We start from the raw sequence: 17,895 nt of genomic DNA, 5'->3' as shown, positions 1-17,895 counted from the left end.
GGCCTAACAGGAGGCTTTAAAATTTTAATTCTAGTGTCCTTCGTTTGGGAGAAAAATGCAAAGGTACAAGACAGCTTTTCCTTGCCAATATCTCTCTTTTGCAAAGAGCTGCGCATTGGAAAATTCAGGGCTATGTCGTGTAGATGATGGCCTAACAGGAGGCTTTAAAATTTTCTTTCTAGTGTCCTTCGTTTGGGAGAAAAATGCAATGGTACAAGACAGCTTTTCCTTGCCAATATCTCTCTTTTGCAAAGAGCTACGCATTGGAAAATTCAGGGCTATGTCGTGTAGATGATGGCCTAACAGGAGGCTTTAAAATTTTCTTTCTAGTGACCTTCGTTTGGGAGAAAAATGCAAAGGTACAAGACAGCTTTTCCTTGCCAATATCTCTCTTTTGCAAAGAGCTGCGCATTGGAAAATTCAGGGCTATGTCGTGTAGATGATGGCCTAACAGGAGGCTTTAAAATTTTCTTTCTAGTGTCCTTCGTTTGGGAGAAAAATGCAATGGTACAAGACAGCTTTTCCTTGCCAATATTTCTCTTTTGCAAAGAGCTACGCATTGGAAAATTCAGGGCTATGTCGTGTAGATGATGGTTTAGCAGGAGGCTTTAAAATTTTAATTCTAGTGTCCTTCGTTTGGGAGAAAAATGCAAAGGTACAAGACAGCTTTTCCTTGCCAATATCTCTCTTTTGCAAAGAGCTGCGCATTGGAAAATTCAGGGCTATGTCGTGTAGATGATGGCCTAACAGGAGGCTTTAAAATTTTCTTTCTAGTGTCCTTCGTTTGGGAGAAAAATGCAAAGGTACAAGACAGCTTTTCCTTGCCAATATCTCTCTTTTGCAAAGAGCTACGCATTGGAAAATTCAGGGCTATGTCGTGTAGATGATGGCCTAACTGGAGGCTTTAAAATTTTCTTTCTAGTGACCTTCGTTTGGGAGAAAAATGCAATGGTACAAGACAGCTTTTCCTTGCCAATATCTCTCTTTTGCAAAGAGCTGCGCATTGGAAAATTCAGGGCTATTTCGTGTAGATGATGGCCTAACAGGAGGCTTTAAAATTTTCTTTCTAGTGTCCTTCGTTTGGGAGAAAAATGCAATGGTACAAGACAGCTTTTCCTTGCCAATATCTCTCTTTTGCAAAGAGCTGCGCATTGGAAAATTCAGGGCTATTTCGTGTAGATGATGGCCTAACAGGAGGCTTTAAAATTTTCTTTCTAGTGTCCTTCGTTTGGGAGAAAAATGCAAAGGTACAAGACAGCTTTTCCTTGCCAATATCTCTCTTTTGCAAAGAGCTACGCATTGGAAAATTCAGGGCTATGTCGTGTAGATGATGGCCTAACTGGAGGCTTTAAAATTTTCTTTCTAGTGACCTTCGTTTGGGAGAAAAATGCAAAGGTACAAGACAGCTTTTCCTTGCCAATATCTCTTTTTTGCAAAGAGCTGCGCATTGCAAAATTCAGGGCTATGTCGTGTAGATGATGGCCTAACAGGAGGCTTTAAAAATTTTCTTTCTAGTGACCTTCGTTTGGGAGAAAAATGCAATGGTACAAGACAGCTTTTCCTTGCCAATATCTCTCTTTTGCAAAGAGCTGCGCATTGGAAAATTCAGGGCTATGTCGTGTAGATGATGGCCTAACAGGAGGCTTTAAAATTTTAATTCTAGTGTCCTTCGTTTGGGAGAAAAATGCAAAGGTACAAGACAGCTTTTCCTTGCCAATATCTCTCTTTTGCAAAGAGCTACGCATTGGAAAATTCAGGGCTATGTCGTGTAGAGGATGGCCTAACAGGAGGCTTTACAATTTTAATTCTAGTGTCCTTCGTTTGGGAGAAAAATGCAAAGGTACAAGACAGCTTTTCCTTGCCAATATCTCTCTTTTGCAAAGAGCTGCGCATTGGAAAATTCAGGGCTATGTCGTGTAGATGATGGCCTAACAGGAGGCTTTAAAATTTTCTTTCTAGTGTCCTTCGTTTGGGAGAAAAATGCAATGGTACAAGACAGCTTTTCCTTGCCAATATCTCTCTTTTGCAAAGAGCTACGCATTGGAAAATTCAGGGCTATGTCGTGTAGATGATGGCCTAACAGGAGGCTTTAAAATTTTCTTTCTAGTGACCTTCGTTTGGGAGAAAAATGCAATGGTACAAGACAGCTTTTCCTTGCCAATATCTCTCTTTTGCAAAGAGCTGCGCATTGGAAAATTCAGGGCTATGTCGTGTAGATGATGGCCTAACAGGAGGCTTTAAAATTTTAATTCTAGTGTCCTTCGTTTGGGAGAAAAATGCAAAGGTACAAGACAGCTTTTCCTTGCCAATATCTCTCTTTTGCAAAGAGCTACGCATTGGAAAATTAAGGGCTATGTCGTGTAGATGATGGCCTAACAGGAGGCTTTAAAATTTTAATTCTAGTGTCCTTCGTTTGGGAGAAAAATGCAAAGGTACAAGACAGCTTTTCCTTGCCAATATCTCTCTTTTGCAAAGAGCTGCGCATTGGAAAATTCAGGGCTATGTCGTGTAGATGATGGCCTAACAGGAGGCTTTAAAATTTTCTTTCTAGTGTCCTTCGTTTTTCCTTGGGAGAAAAATGCAAAGGTACAAGACAGCTTTTCCTTGCCAATATCTCTCTTTTGCAAAGAGCTACGCATTGGAAAATTCAGGGCTATGTCGTGTAGATGATGGCCTAACAGGAGGCTTTAAAATTTTCTTTCTAGTGTCCTTCGTTTGGGAGAAAAATGCAAAGGTACAAGACAGCTTTTCCTTGCCAATATCTCTCTTTTGCAAAGAGCTGCGCATTGGAAAATTCAGGGCTATGTCGTGTAGATGATGGCCTAACAGGAGGCTTTAAAACTTTCTTTCTAGTGTCCTTCGTTTGGGAGAAAAATGCAATGGTACAAGACAGCTTTACCTTGCCAATATCTCTCTTTTGCAAAGAGCTGCGCATTGGAAAATTCAGGGCTATTTCGTGTAGATGATGACCTAACAGGAGGCTTTAACATTTTCTTTCTAGTGTCCTTCGTTTGGGAGAAAAATGCAAAGGTACAAGACAGCTTTTCCTTGCCAATATCTCTCTTTTGCAAAGAGCTACGCATTGGAAAATTCAGGGCTATGTCGTGTAGATGATGGCCTAACAGGAGGCTTTAAAATTTTAATTCTAGTGTCCTTCGTTTGGGAGAAAAATGCAAAGGTACAAGATAGCTTTTCCTTGCCAATATCTCTCTTTTACAAAGAGCTACGCATTGGAAAATTCAGGGCTGTGTCGTGTAGATTATGGCCTAACAGGAGGCTTTAAAATTTTCTTTCTAGTGTCCTTCGTTTGGGAGAAAGATGCAATGGTACAAGACAGCTTTTCCTTGCCAATATTTCTCTTTTGCAAAGAGCTACGCATTGGAAAATTCAGGGCTATGTCATGTAGATGATGGCCTAACAGGAGGCTTTAAAATTTTCTTTCTAGTGACCTTCGTTTGGGAGAAAAATGCAAAGGTACAAGACAGCTTTTCCTTGCCAATATCTCTCTTTTGCAAAGAGCTGCGCATTGGAAAATTCAGGGCTATGTCGTGTAGATGATGGCCTAACAGGAGGCTTTAAAATTTTCTTTCTAGTGTACTTCGTTTGGGAGAAAAATGCAATGGTACAAGACAGCTTTTCCTTGACAATATCTCTCTTTTGCAAAGAGCTGCGCATTGGAAAATTCAGGGCTATTTCGTGTAGATGATGGCCTAACAGGAGGCTTTAAAATTTTCTTTCTAGTGTCCTTCTTTTGGGAGAAAAATGCAAAGGTACAAGACAGCTTTTCCTTGCCAATATCTCTCTTTTGCAAAGAGCTGCGCATTGGAAAATTCAGGGCTATGTCGTGTAGATGATGGCCTAACAGGAGGCTTTAAAATTTTCTTTCTAGTGTCCTTCGTTTGGGAGAAAAATGCAAAGGTACAAGACAGCTTTTCCTTGCCAATATCTCTCTTTTGCAAAGAGCTGCGCATTGGAAAATTCTGGGCTATGTCGTGTAGATGATGGCCTAACAGGAGGCTTTAAAATTTTCTTTCTAGTGTCCTTCGTTTGGGAGAAAAATGCAATGGTACAAGACAGCTTTTCCTTGCTAATATCTCTCTTTTGCAAAGAGCTGCGCATTGGAAAATTCAGGGCTATTTCGTGTAGATGATGGCCTAACAGGAGGCTTTAAAATTTTCTTTCTAGTGTCCTTCGTTTGGGAGAAAAATGCAAAGGTACAAGACAGCTTTTCCTTGCCAATATCTCTCTTTTGCAAAGAGCTACGCATTGGAAAATTCAGGGCTATGTCGTGTAGATGATGGCCTAACAGGAGGCTTTAAAATTTTAATTCTAGTGTCCTTCGTTTGGGAGAAAAATGCAAAGGTACAAGACAGCTTTTCCTTGCCAATATTTCTCTTTTGCAAAGAGCTACGCATTGGAAAATTCAGGGCTATGTCATGAAGATGATGGCCTAACAGGAGGCTTTAAAATTTTCTTTCTAGTGTCCTTCGTTTGGGAGAAAAATGCAATGGTACAAGACAGCTTTTCCTTGCCAATATCTCTCCTTTGCAAAGAGCTGCGCATTGGAAAATTCAGGGCTATTTCGTGTAGATGATGGCCTAACAGGAGGCTTTAAAATTTTAATTCTAGTGTCCTTCGTTTGGGAGAAAAATGCAATGGTACAAGACAGCTTTTCCTTGCCAATATTTCTCTTTTGCAAAGAGCTACGCATTGGAAAATTCAGGGCTATGTCATGTAGATGATGGCCTAACAGGAGGCTTTAAAATTTTCTTTCTAGTGACCTTCGTTTGGGAGAAAAATGCAAAGGTACAAGACAGCTTTTCCATGCCAATATCTCTCTTTTGCAAAGAGCTGTGCATTGGAAAATTCAGGGCTATTTCGTGTAGATGATGGCCTAACAGGAGGCTTTAAAATTTTCTTTCTAGTGTCCTTCGTTTGGGAGAAAAATGCAAAGGTACAAGACAGCTTTTCCTTGCCAATATCTCTCTTTTGCAAAGAGCTGTGCATTGGAAAATTCAGGGCTATTTCGTGTAGATGATGGCCTAACAGGAGGCTTTAAAATTTTCTTTCTAGTGTCCTTCGTTTGGGAGAAAAATGCAAAGGTACAAGACAGCTTTTCCTTGCCAATATCTCTCTTTTGCAAAGAGCTACGCATTGGAAAATTCAGGGCTATGTCATGTAGATGATGGCCTAACAGGAGGCTTTAAAATTTTCTTTCTAGTGACCTTCGTTTGGGAGAAAAATGCAATGGTACAAGACAGCTTTTCCTTGCTAATATCTCTCTTTTGCAAAGAGCTGCGCATTGGAAAATTCAGGGCTATTTCGTGTAGATGATGGCCTAACAGGAGGCTTTACAATTTTCTTTCTAGTGTCCTTCGTTTGGGAGAAAAATGCAAAGGTACAAGACAGCTTTTCCTTGCCAATATCTCTCTTTTGCAAAGAGCTGTGCATTGGAAAATTCAGGGCTATTTCGTGTAGATGATGGCCTAACAGGAGGCTTTAAAATTTTCTTTCTAGTGTCCTTCGTTTGGGAGAAAAATGCAAAGGTACAAGACAGCTTTTCCTTGCCAATATCTCTCTTTTGCAAAGAGCTACGCATTGGAAAATTCAGGGCTATGTCATGTAGATGATGGCCTAACAGGAGGCTTTAAAATTTTCTTTCTAGTGACCTTCGTTTGGGAGAAAAATGCAAAGGTACAAGACAGCTTTTCCTTGCCAATATCTCTCTTTTGCAAAGAGCTGCGCATTGGAAAATTCTGGGCTATGTCGTGTAGATGATGGCCTAACAGGAGGCTTTAAAATTTTCTTTCTAGTGACCTTCGTTTGGGAGAAAAATGCAAAGGTACAAGACAGCTTTTCCTTGCCAATATCTCTCTTTTGCAAAGAGCTGCGCATTGGAAAATTCAGGGCTATTTCGTGAAGATGATGGCCTAACAGGAGGCTTTAAAATTTTCTTTCTAGTGTCCTTCGTTTGGGAGAAAAATGCAAAGGTACAAGACAGCTTTTCCTTGCCAATATCTCTCTTTTCCAAAGAGCTACGCATTGGAAAATTCAGGGCTATGTCATGTAGATGATGGCCTAACAGGAGGCTTTAAAATTTTCTTTCTAGTGACCTTCGTTTGGGAGAAAAATGCAAAGGTACAAGACAGCTTTTACTTGCCAATATCTCTCTTTTGCAAAGAGCTGCGCATTGGAAAATTCTGGGCTATGTCGTGTAGATGATGGCCTAACAGGAGGCTTTAAAATTTTCTTTCTAGTGTCCTTCGTTTGGGAGAAAAATGCAATGGTACAAGACAGCTTTTCCTTGCCAATATCTCTCTTTTGCAAAGAGCTGCGCATTGGAAAATTCAGGGCTATGTCGTGTAGATGATGGCCTAACAGGAGGCTTTAAAATTTTCTTTCTAGTGTCCTTCGTTTGGGAGAAAAATGCAATGGTACAAGACAGCTTTTCCTTGCCAATATCTCTCTTTTGCAAAGAGCTGCGCATTGGAAAAATCAGGGCTATTTCGTGTAGATGATGGCCTAACAGGAGGCTTTAAAATTTTAATTCTAGTGTCCTTCGTTTGGGAGAAAAATGCAATGGTACAAGACAGCTTTTCCTTGCCAATATTTCTCTTTTGCAAAGAGCTACGCATTGGAAAATTCAGGGCTATGTCGTGTAGATGATGGCCTAACAGGAGGCTTTAAAATTTTCTTTCTAGTGACCTTCGTTTGGGAGAAAAATGCAAAGGTACAAGACAGCTTTTCCTTGCCAATATCTCTCTTTTGCAAAGAGCTGCGCATTGGAAAATTCAGGGCTATCTCGTGTAGATGATGGCCTAACAGGAGGCTTTAAAATTTTCTTTCTAGTGTCCTTCGTTTGGGAGAAAAATGCAATGGTACAAGACAGCTTTTCCTTGCCAATATCTCTCTTTTGCAAAGAGCTGCGCATTGGAAAATTCAGGGCTATTTCGTGTAGATGATGGCCTAACAGGAGGCTTTAAAATTTTCTTTCTAGTGTCCTTCTTTTGGGAGAAAAATGCAAAGGTACAAGACAGCTTTTCCTTGCCAATATCTCTCTTTTGCAAAGAGCTGCGCATTGGAAAATTCAGGGCTATGTCGTGTAGATGATGGCCTAACAGGAGGCTTTAAAATTTTCTTTCTAGTGTCCTTCGTTTGGGAGAAAAATGCAATGGTACAAGACAGCTTTTCCTTGCCAATATCTCTCTTTTGCAAAGAGCTGCGCATTGGAAAATTCAGGGCTATTTCGTGTAGATGATGGCCTAACAGGAGGCTTTAAAATTTTCTTTCTAGTGTCCTTCGTTTGGGAGAAAAATGCAATGGTACAAGACAGCTTTTCCTTGCCAATATCTCTCTTTTGCAAAGAGCTACGCATTGGAAAATTCAGGGCTATGTCGTGTAGATGATGGCCTAACAGGAGGCTTTAAAATTTTAATTCTAGTGTCCTTCGTTTGGGAGAAAAATGCAAAGGTACAAGATAGCTTTTCCTTGCCAATATCTCTCTTTTACAAAGAGCTACGCATTGGAAAATTCAGGGCTATGTCGTGTAGATGATTGCCTAACAGGAGGCTTTAAAATTTTCTTTCTAGTGTCCTTCGTTTGGGAGAAAAATGCAATGATACAAGACAGCTTTTCCTTGCCAATTTTTCTCTTTTGCAAAGAGCTACGCATTGGAAAATTCAGGGCTATGTCATGTAGATGATGGCCTAACAGGAGGCTTTAAAATTTTCTTTCTAGTGACCTTCGTTTGGGAGAAAAATGCAAAGGTACAAGACAGCTTTTCCTTGCCAATATCTCTCTTTTGCAAAGAGCTGCGCATTGGAAAATTCAGGGCTATTTCGTGTAGATGATGGCCTAACAGGAGGCTTTAAAATTTTCTTTCTAGTGTCCTTCGTTTGGGAGAAAAATGCAAAGGTACAAGACAGCTTTTCCTTGCCAATATCTCTCTTTTGCAAAGAGCTACGCATTGGAGAATTCAGGGCTATGTCGTGTAGATGATGGCCTAACAGGAGGCTTTAAAATTTTCTTTCTAGTGACCTTCGTTTGGGAGAAAAATGCAAAGGTACAAGACAGCTTTTCCTTGCCAATATCTCTCTTTTGCAAAGAGCTGCGCATTGGAAAATTCAGGGCTATGTCGTGTAGATGATGGCCTAACAGGAGGCTTTAAAATTTTCTTTCTAGTGTCCTTCGTTTGGGAGAAAAATGCAATGGTACAAGACAGCTTTTCCTTGCCAATATCTCTCTTTTGCAAAGAGCTGCGCATTGGAAAATTCAGGGCTATTTCGTGTAGATGATGGCCTAACAGGAGGCTTTAAAATTTTCTTTCTAGTGTCCTTCGTTTGGGAGAAAAATGCAAAGGTACAAGACAGCTTTTCCTTGCCAATATCTCTCTTTTGCAAAGAGCTACGCATTGGAAAATTCAGGGCTATGTCGTGTAGATGATGGCCTAACAGGAGGCTTTAAAATTTTCTTTCTAGTGACCTTCGTTTGGGAGAAAAATGCAAAGGTACAAGACAGCTTTTCCTTGCCAATATCTCTCTTTTGCAAAGAGCTGCGCATTAGAAAATTCAGGGCTATGTCGTGTAGATGATGGCCTAACAGGAGGCTTTAAAATTTTCTTTCTAGTGACCTTCGTTTGGGAGAAAAATGCAAAGGTACAAGACAGCTTTTCCTTGCCAATATCTCTCTTTTGCAAAGAGCTGCGCATTGGAAAATTCAGGGCTATGTCGTGTAGATGATGGCCTAACAGGAGGCTTTAAAATTTTCTTTCTATTGTCCTTCGTTTGGGAGAAAAATGCAATGGTACAAGACAGCTTTTCCTTGCCAATATCTCTCTTTTGCAAAGAGCTACGCATTGGAAAATTCAGGGCTATGTCGTGTAGATGATGGCCTAACAGGAGGCTTTAAAATTTTCTTTCTAGTGTCCTTCGTTTGGGAGAAAAATGCAATGGTACAAGACAGCTTTTCCTTGCCAATATCTCTCTTTTGCAAAGAGCTACGCATTGGAAAATTCAGGGCTATGTCGTGTAGATGATGGCCTAACAGGAGGCTTTAACATTTTCTTTCTAGTGACCTTCGTTTGGGAGAAAAATGCAAAGGTACCTGACAGCTTTTCCTTGCCAATATCTCTCTTTTGCAAAGAGCTGCGCATTGGAAAATTCAGGGCTATGTCGTGTAGATGATGGCATAACAGGAGGCTTTAAAATTTTAATTCTAGTGTCCTTCGTTTGGGAGAAAAATTCAAAGGTACAAGACAGCTTTTCCTTGCCAATATCTCTCTTTTGCAAAGAGCTACGCATTGGAAAATTCAGGGCTATGTCGTGTAGATGATGGCCTAACAGGAGGCTTTAAAATTTTCTTTCTAGTGACCTTCGTTTGTGAGAAAAATGCAAAGGTACAAGACAGCTTTTCCTTGCCAATATCTCTCTTTTGCAAAGAGCTGCGCATTGGAAAATTCAGGGCTATGTCGTGTAGATGATGGCCTAACAGGAGGCTTTAAAATTTTCTTTCTAGTGTCCTTCGTTTGGGAGAAAAATGCAATGGTACAAGAAAGCTTATCCTTGCCAATATCTCTCTTTTGCAAAGAGCTGCGCATTGGAAAATTCAGGGCTATGTCGTGTAGATGATGGCCTAACAGGAGGCTTTAAAATTTTCTTTCTAGTGTCCTTCGTTTGGGAGAAAAATGCAAAGGTACTAGACAGCTTTTCCTTGCCAATATCTCTCTTTTGTAAAGAGCTACGCATTGGAAAATTCAGGACTATGTCGTGTAGATGATGGCCTAACAGTAGGCTTTAAAATTTTCTTTCTAGTGACCTTCGTTTGGGAGAAAAATGCAAAGGTACCTGACAGCTTTTCCTTGCCAATATCTCTCTTTTGCAAAGAGCTGCGCATTGGAAAATTCAGGACTCAGTCACATACCATATCTGTGTGCACTGCTCAGGCTCAGGCCAGTGTGCTGCATCATCTATTATCTATATATAATATTATATATATCTGTCTGACTGCTCAGCTCACACAGCTTATAATTGTGGGGGAGACTGGGGAGCACTACTGCAGTGCCAGTTATAGGTTATAGCAGGAGCCAGGAGTACATAATATATTATATAGTGAGTGACCACCAGACACACAGTGCAGTTTATTTAATATATCCGTTCTCTGCCTGAAAAAAGCGATACACACAGTGACTCAGTCACATACCATATCTGTGTGCACTGCTCAGGCTCAGCCCAGTGTGCTGCATCATCTATATATATTATATATCTGTCTGACTGCTCAGCTCACACAGCTTATAATTGTGGGGGAGACTGGGGAGCACTGCAGTGCCAGTTATAGGTTATAGCAGGAGCCAGGAGTACATAATATTATATTAAAATTAAACAGTGCACACTTTTGCTGCAGGAGTGCCACTGCCAGTGTGACTGACCAGTGACCTGACCACACTGACCACCAGTATAGTTAGTAGTATACTTATATTGTGATTGCCTGAAAAAGTTAAACACTCGTCGTGTGACTTCACTTGTGTGTTGTTGTTTTTTTTATTCTATAAAAATAAAACTCATTCTGCTGACAGACAGTGTCCAGCAGGTCCGTCATTATATAATATATAATATATACCTGTCCGGCTGCAGTAGTGATATATATATATTTTTTATATCATTTATCATCCAGTCGCAGCAGACACAGTACGGTAGTTCACGGCTGTGGCTACCTCTGTGTCTGCACTCGGCAGGCAGTCCGTCCATAATTGTATACCACCTAACCGTGGTTTTTTTTTCTTCTTTATACATACATACTACTACGACATCTCTTTATCAACCAGTCTATATTAGCAGCAGACACAGTACAGTACGGTAGTTCACGGCTGTGGCTACCTCTGTGTCTGCACTCGGCAGGCAGTCCGTCCATAATTGTATACCACCTAACCGTGGTTTTTTTTTCTTCTTTATACATACATACTACTACGACATCTCTTTATCAACCAGTCTATATTAGCAGCAGACACAGTACAGTACGGTAGTTCACGGCTGTGGCTACCTCTGTGTCTGCACTCGGCAGGCAGTCCGTCCATAATTGTATACCACCTAACCGTGGTTTTTTTTTCTTTCTTCTTTATACATACATAGTTACATAGACATCTCTTTATCAACCAGTCTATATTAGCAGCAGACACAGTACAGTACGGTAGTTCACGGCTGTGGCTACCTCTGTGTCTGCACTCGGCAGGCAGTCCGTCCATAATTGTATACCACCTAACCGTGGTTTTTTTTTCTTTCTTCTTTATACATACATAGTTACATAGACATCTCTTTATCAACCAGTCTATACTAGCAGCAGACACAGTACAGTACGGTAGTTCACGGCTATGGCTACCTCTGTGTCTGCACTCGGCAGGCAGTCCGTCCATAATTGTATACCACCTAACCGTGGTTTTTTTTTCTTTCTTCTTTATACATACATAGTTACATAGACATCTCTTTATCAACCAGTCTATATTAGCAGCAGACACAGTACAGTACGGTAGTTCACGGCTGTGGCTACCTCTGTGTCTGCACTCGGCAGGCAGTCCGTCCATAATTGTATACCACCTAACCGTGGTTTTTTTTTCTTTCTTCTTTATACATACATACTACTACGACATCTCTTTATCAACCAGTCTATATTATTAGCAGCAGACACAGTACAGTACGGTAGTTCACGGCTGTGACTACCTCTGTGTCTGCACTCGGCAGGCAGTCCGTCCATAATTGTATACCACCTAACCGTGTTTTTTTTTTCTTTCTTCTTTATACATACATAGTTACATAGACATCTCTTTATCAACCAGTCTATATTAGCAGCAGACACAGTACAGTACGGTAGTTCACGGCTGTGGCTACCTCTGTGTCTGCACTCGGCAGGCAGTCCATAATTGTATACTAGTATCCATCTCCATTGTTTACCTGAGGTGCCTTTTAGTTGTGCCTATTAAAATATGGAGAACAAAAATGTTGAGGTTCCAAAATTAGGGAAAGATCAAGATCCACTTCCACCTCGTGCTGAAGCTGCTGTCACTAGTCATGGCCGAGACGATGAAATGCCAGCAACGTCGTCTGCCAAGGCCGATGCCCAATGTCATAGTACAGAGCATGTCAAATCCAAAACACCAAAAATCAGAAAAAAAAGGACTCCAAAACCTAAAATAAAATTGTCGGAGGAGAAGCGTAAACTTGCCAATATGCCATTTACGACACGGAGTGGCAAGGAACGGCTGAGGCCCTGGCCTATGTTCATGGCTAGTGGTTCAGCTTCACATGAGGATGGAAGCACTCAGCCTCTCGCTAGAAAAATGAAAAGACTCAAGCTGGCAAAAGCAGCACAGCAAAGAACTGTGCATTCTTCGAAATCCCAAATCCACAAGGAGAGTCCAATTGTGTCGGTTGCGATGCCTGACCTTCCCAACACTGGACGTGAAGAGCATGCGCCTTCCACCATTTGCACGCCCCCTGCAAGTGCTGGAAGGAGCACCCGCAGTCCAGTTCCTGATAGTCAGATTGAAGATGTCAGTGTTGAAGTACACCAGGATGAGGAGGATATGGGTGTTGCTGGCGCTGGGGAGGAAATTGACCAGGAGGATTCTGATGGTGAGGTGGTTTGTTTAAGTCAGGCACCCGGGGAGACACCTGTTGTCCGTGGGAGGAATATGGCCGTTGACATGCCAGGTGAAAATACCAAAAAAATCAGCTCTTCGGTGTGGAGGTATTTCACCAGAAATGCGGACAACAGGTGTCAAGCCGTGTGTTCCCTTTGTCAAGCTGTAATAAGTAGGGGTAAGGACGTTAACCACCTCAGAACATCCTCCCTTATACGTCACCTGCAGCGCATTCATAATAAGTCAGTGACAAGTTCAAAAACTTTGGGTGACAGCGGAAGCAGTCCACTGACCAGTAAATCCCTTCCTCTTGTAACCAAGCTCACGCAAACCACCCCACCAACTCCCTCAGTGTCAATTTCCTCCTTCCCCAGGAATGCCAATAGTCCTGCAGGCCATGTCACTGGCAATTCTGACGATTCCTCTCCTGCCTGGGATTCCTCCGATGCATCCTTGCGTGTAACGCCTACTGCTGCTGGCGCTGCTGTTGTTGCTGCTGGGAGTCGATGGTCATCCCAGAGGGGAAGTCGTAAGCCCACTTGTACTACTTCCAGTAAGCAATTGACTGTTCAACAGTCCTTTGCGAGGAAGATGAAATATCACAGCAGTCATCCTGCTGCAAAGCGGATAACTGAGGCCTTGACAACTATGTTGGTGTTAGACGTGCGTCCGGTATCCGCCGTTAGTTCACAGGGAACTAGACAATTTATTGAGGCAGTGTGCCCCCGTTACCAAATACCATCTAGGTTCCACTTCTCTAGGCAGGCGATACCGAGAATGTACACGGACGTCAGAAAAAGACTCACCAGTGTCCTAAAAAATGCAGTTGTACCCAATGTCCACTTAACCACGGACATGTGGACAAGTGGAGCAGGGCAGGGTCAGGACTATATGACTGTGACAGCCCACTGGGTAGATGTATGGACTCCCGCCGCAAGAACAGCAGCGGCGGCACCAGTAGCAGCATCTCGCAAACGCCAACTCTTTCCTAGGCAGGCTACGCTTTGTATCACCGCTTTCCAGAATACGCACACAGCTGAAAACCTCTTACGGCAACTGAGGAAGATCATCGCGGAATGGCTTACCCCAATTGGACTCTCCTGTGGATTTGTGGCATCGGACAACGCCAGCAATATTGTGTGTGCATTAAATATGGGCAAATTCCAGCACGTCCCATGTTTTGCACATACCTTGAATTTGGTGGTGCAGAATTTTTTAAAAAACGACAGGGGCGTGCAAGAGATGCTGTCGGTGGCCAGAAGAATTGCGGGACACTTTCGGCGTACAGGCACCACGTACAGAAGACTGGAGCACCACCAAAAACTACTGAACCTGCCCTGCCATCATCTGAAGCAAGAAGTGGTAACGAGGTGGAATTCAACCCTCTATATGCTTCAGAGGTTGGAGGAGCAGCAAAAGGCCATTCAAGCCTATACAATTGAGCACGATATAGTAGGTGGAATGCACCTGTCTCAAGCGCAGTGGAGAATGATTTCAACGTTGTGCAAGGTTCTGATGCCCTTTGAACTTGCCACACGTGAAGTCAGTTCAGACACTGCCAGCCTGAGTCAGGTCATTCCCCTCATCAGGCTTTTGCAGAAGAATCTGGAGACATTGAAGGAGGAGCTAACACGGAGCGATTCCGCTAGGCATGTGGGACTTGTGGATGGAGCCCTTAATTCGCTTAACAAGGATTCACGGGTGGTCAATCTGTTGAAATCAGAGCACTACATTTTGGCCACCGTGCTCGATCCTAGATTTAAAGCCTACCTTGGATCTCTCTTTCCGGCAGACACAAGTCTGCTGGGGTTGAAAGACCTGCTGGTGACAAAATTGTCAAGTCAAGCGGAACGCGACCTGTCAACATCTCCTCCTTCACATTCTCCCGCAACTGGGGGTGCGAGGAAAAGGCTCAGAATTCCGAGCCCACCCGCTGGCGGTGATGCAGGGCAGTCTGGAGCGACTGCTGATGCTGACATCTGGTCCGGACTGAAGGACCTGACAACGATTACGGACATGTCGTCTACTGTCACTGCATATGATTCTCTCAACATTGATAGAATGGTGGAGGATTATATGAGTGACCGCATCCAAGTAGGCACGTCACACAGTCCGTACTTATACTGGCAGGAAAAAGAGGCAATTTGGAGGCCCTTGCACAAACTGGCTTTATTCTACCTAAGTTGCCCTCCCACAAGTGTGTACTCCGAAAGAGTGTTTAGTGCCGCCGCTCACCTTGTCAGCAATCGGCGTACGAGGTTACATCCAGAAAATGTGGAGAAGATGATGTTCATTAAAATGAATTATAATCAATTCCTCCGCGGAGACATTGACCAGCAGCAATTGCCTCCACAAAGTACACAGGAAGCTGAGATGGTGGATTCCAGTGGGGACGAATTGATAATCTGTGAGGAGGGGGATGTACACGGTGATATATCGGAGGGTGATGATGAGGTGGACATCTTGCCTCTGTAGAGCAAGTTTGTGCAAGGAGAGATTAATTGCTTCTTTTTTGGGGGGGGTCCAAACCAACCCGTCATATCAGTCACAGTCGTGTGGCAGACCCTGTCACTGAAATGATGGGTTGGTTAAAGTGTGCATGTCCTGTTTTGTTTATACAACATAAGGGTGGGTGGGAGGGCCCAAGGACAATTCCATCTTGCACCTCTTTTTTCTTTTCTTTTTCTTTGCATCATGTGCTGATTGGGGAGGGTTTTTTGGAAGGGACATCCTGCGTGACACTGCAGTGCCACTACTAAATGGGCCCGGTGTTTGTGTCGGCCACTAGGGTCGCTAATCTTACTCACACAGTCAGCTACCTCATTGCGCCTCTTTTTTTCTTTGCGTCATGTGCTGTTTGGGGAGGGTTTTTTGGAAGGGACATCCTGCGTGACACTGCAGTGCCACTCCTAGATGGGCCCGGTGTTTGTGTCGGCCACTAGGGTCGCTAATCTTACTCACACAGCTACCTCATTGCGCCTCTTTTTTTCTTTGCGTCATGTGCTGTTTGGGGAGGGTTTTTTGGAAGGGACATCCTGCGTGACACTGCAGTGCCACTCCTAGATGGGCCCGGTGTTTGTGTCGGCCACTAGGGTCGCTAATCTTACTCACACAGCTACCTCATTGCGCCTCTTTTTTTCTTTGCGTCATGTGCTGTTTGGGGAGGGTTTTTTGGAAGGGCCATCCTGCGTGACACTGCAGTGCCACTCCTAGATGGGCCCGGTGTTTGTGTCGGCCACTAGGGTCGCTAATCTTACTCACACAGCTACCTCATTGCGCCTCTTTTTTTCTTTGCGTCATGTGCTGTTTGGGGAGGGTTTTTTGGAAGGGACATCCTGCGTGACACTGCAGTGCCACTCCTAGATGGGCCCGGTGTTTGTGTCGGCCACTAGGGTCGCTTATCTTACTCACACAGCGACCTCGGTGCAAATTTTAGGACTAAAAATAATATTGTGAGGTGTGAGGTATTCAGAATAGACTGAAAATGAGTGTAAATTATGGTTTTTGAGGTTAATAATACTTTGGGATCAAAATGACCCCCAAATTCTATGATTTAAGCTGTTTTTTAGTGTTTTTTGAAAAAAACACCCGAATCCAAAACACACCCGAATCCGACAAAAAAAATTCGGTGAGGTTTTGCCAAAACGCGTTCGAACCCAAAACACGGCCGCGGAACCGAACCCAAAACCAAAACACAAAACCCGAAAAATTTCAGGCGCTCATCTCTATTGCCTACTGAGCGGTGTGGTACCCCCACACCTGAAGCGGGTGCGGGAGCGGCAGCCGGAGAAGACAGCTGTGCTGCACGGAAGAAGTCAGGCAGCAGCAGCAGCACCAGCGGGCTGAGGTGGGGAGGATCAGTATGGTCCCTTACGTGCGGCTCACATTCAGATCCATCCGGCTCCCTTCCCCCTCCTCCCCTGCACCCTTAGCAGCCTGCCCCCACATCTCATTCACCCACCGCCGCAGACTCCTCCCCCACACGGTTATTATAATAAGGCCACCCCCCTACCCCCTTCCCTCCCTGCTGTGTGTCCAGCCACCCCCCCCCTCACCTGCTGTGTGTCCGGCCTACCCCCCCCCCCTCACCTGCTGTGTGTCCAGCCCCCCCCCCTCACCTGCTGTGTGTCCAGCCCCCCCCCCCTCACCTGCTGTGTGTCCGGCCTACCCCCCCCTCCCTGCTGTGTGTCCAGCCACCCCCCCCCTCACCTGCTGTGTGTCCGGCCTACCCCCCCCCCTGCTGTGTGTCCAGCCCCCCCCCACCCTGCTGTGTGTCCGGCCTACCCCCCCCCCTCCCTGCTGTTTGTCCGGCCTACCCCCCCCCCTCCCTGCTGTGTGTCCAGACCCCCCCTCACCTGCTGTGTGTCCAGCCACCCCCCCCTCACCTGCTGTGTGTCCAGCCACCCCCCCCTCACCTGCTGTGTGTCCGGCCTACCCCCCCCTCCCCTGCTGTTTGTCCGGCCACCCTCCCCTCCCCTGCTGTGTGTCCGGCGGCCTACCCCCCCCTCCCTGCTGTGTGTCCGGCCTACCCCCCCCTGACCTGCTGTGTGTCCAGCCCCCCCCTCACCTGCTGTGTGTCCAGCCCCCCCCCTCCTCCCCTGCTGTGTGTCCGGCCTACCCCCCCCTCCCTGCTGTTTGTCCGGCCACCCTCCCCTCCCCTGCTGTGTGTCCGACCACCCTCCCCTCCCCTGCTGTGTGTCCGGACACCCTCCCCTCCTCTGCTGTGTATCCGGCCACCCTCCCCTCCTCTGCTGTGTGTCCGGCCTACCCCCCCCCCTCCCCTGCTGCGTGTCAAGCCCCCCCCCTCACCTGCTGCGTGTCCAGCCTCCCCCCCTCACCTGCTGTGTGTCCAGCCCCCCCCTCACCTGCTGTGTGTCCAGCCCCCCCCTCACCTGCTGTGTGTCCAGCCCCCCCCCTCACCTGCTGTGTGTCCAGCCCCCCCCCCTCACCTGCTGTGTGTCCAGCCCCCCCCTCACCTGCTGTGTGTCCAGCCCCCCCCCCTCACCTGCTGTGTGTCCAGCCCCCCCCTCACCTGCTGTGTGTCCAGCCCCCCCCCCTCACCTGCTGTGTGTCCAGCCCCCCCCCCTCACCTGCTGTGTGTCCAGCCCCCCCCCCCCTCACCTGCTGTGTGTCCACCCCCCCCCTCACCTGCTGTGTGTCCAGCCCCCCCCCTCACCTGCTGTGTGTCCAGCCACCCCCCCTCCCCTGCTGTGTGTCTGGCCTACCCCCCCCTCCCTGCTGTTTGTCCGGCCACCCTCCCCTCCCCT

The sequence above is a fragment of the Pseudophryne corroboree genome, unplaced genomic scaffold (assembly GCF_028390025.1).
Source record: "Pseudophryne corroboree isolate aPseCor3 unplaced genomic scaffold, aPseCor3.hap2 scaffold_221, whole genome shotgun sequence".
Taxonomy (NCBI): Eukaryota; Metazoa; Chordata; class Amphibia; order Anura; family Myobatrachidae; genus Pseudophryne; species Pseudophryne corroboree.
This window is presented reverse-complemented; position numbering follows the sequence as displayed.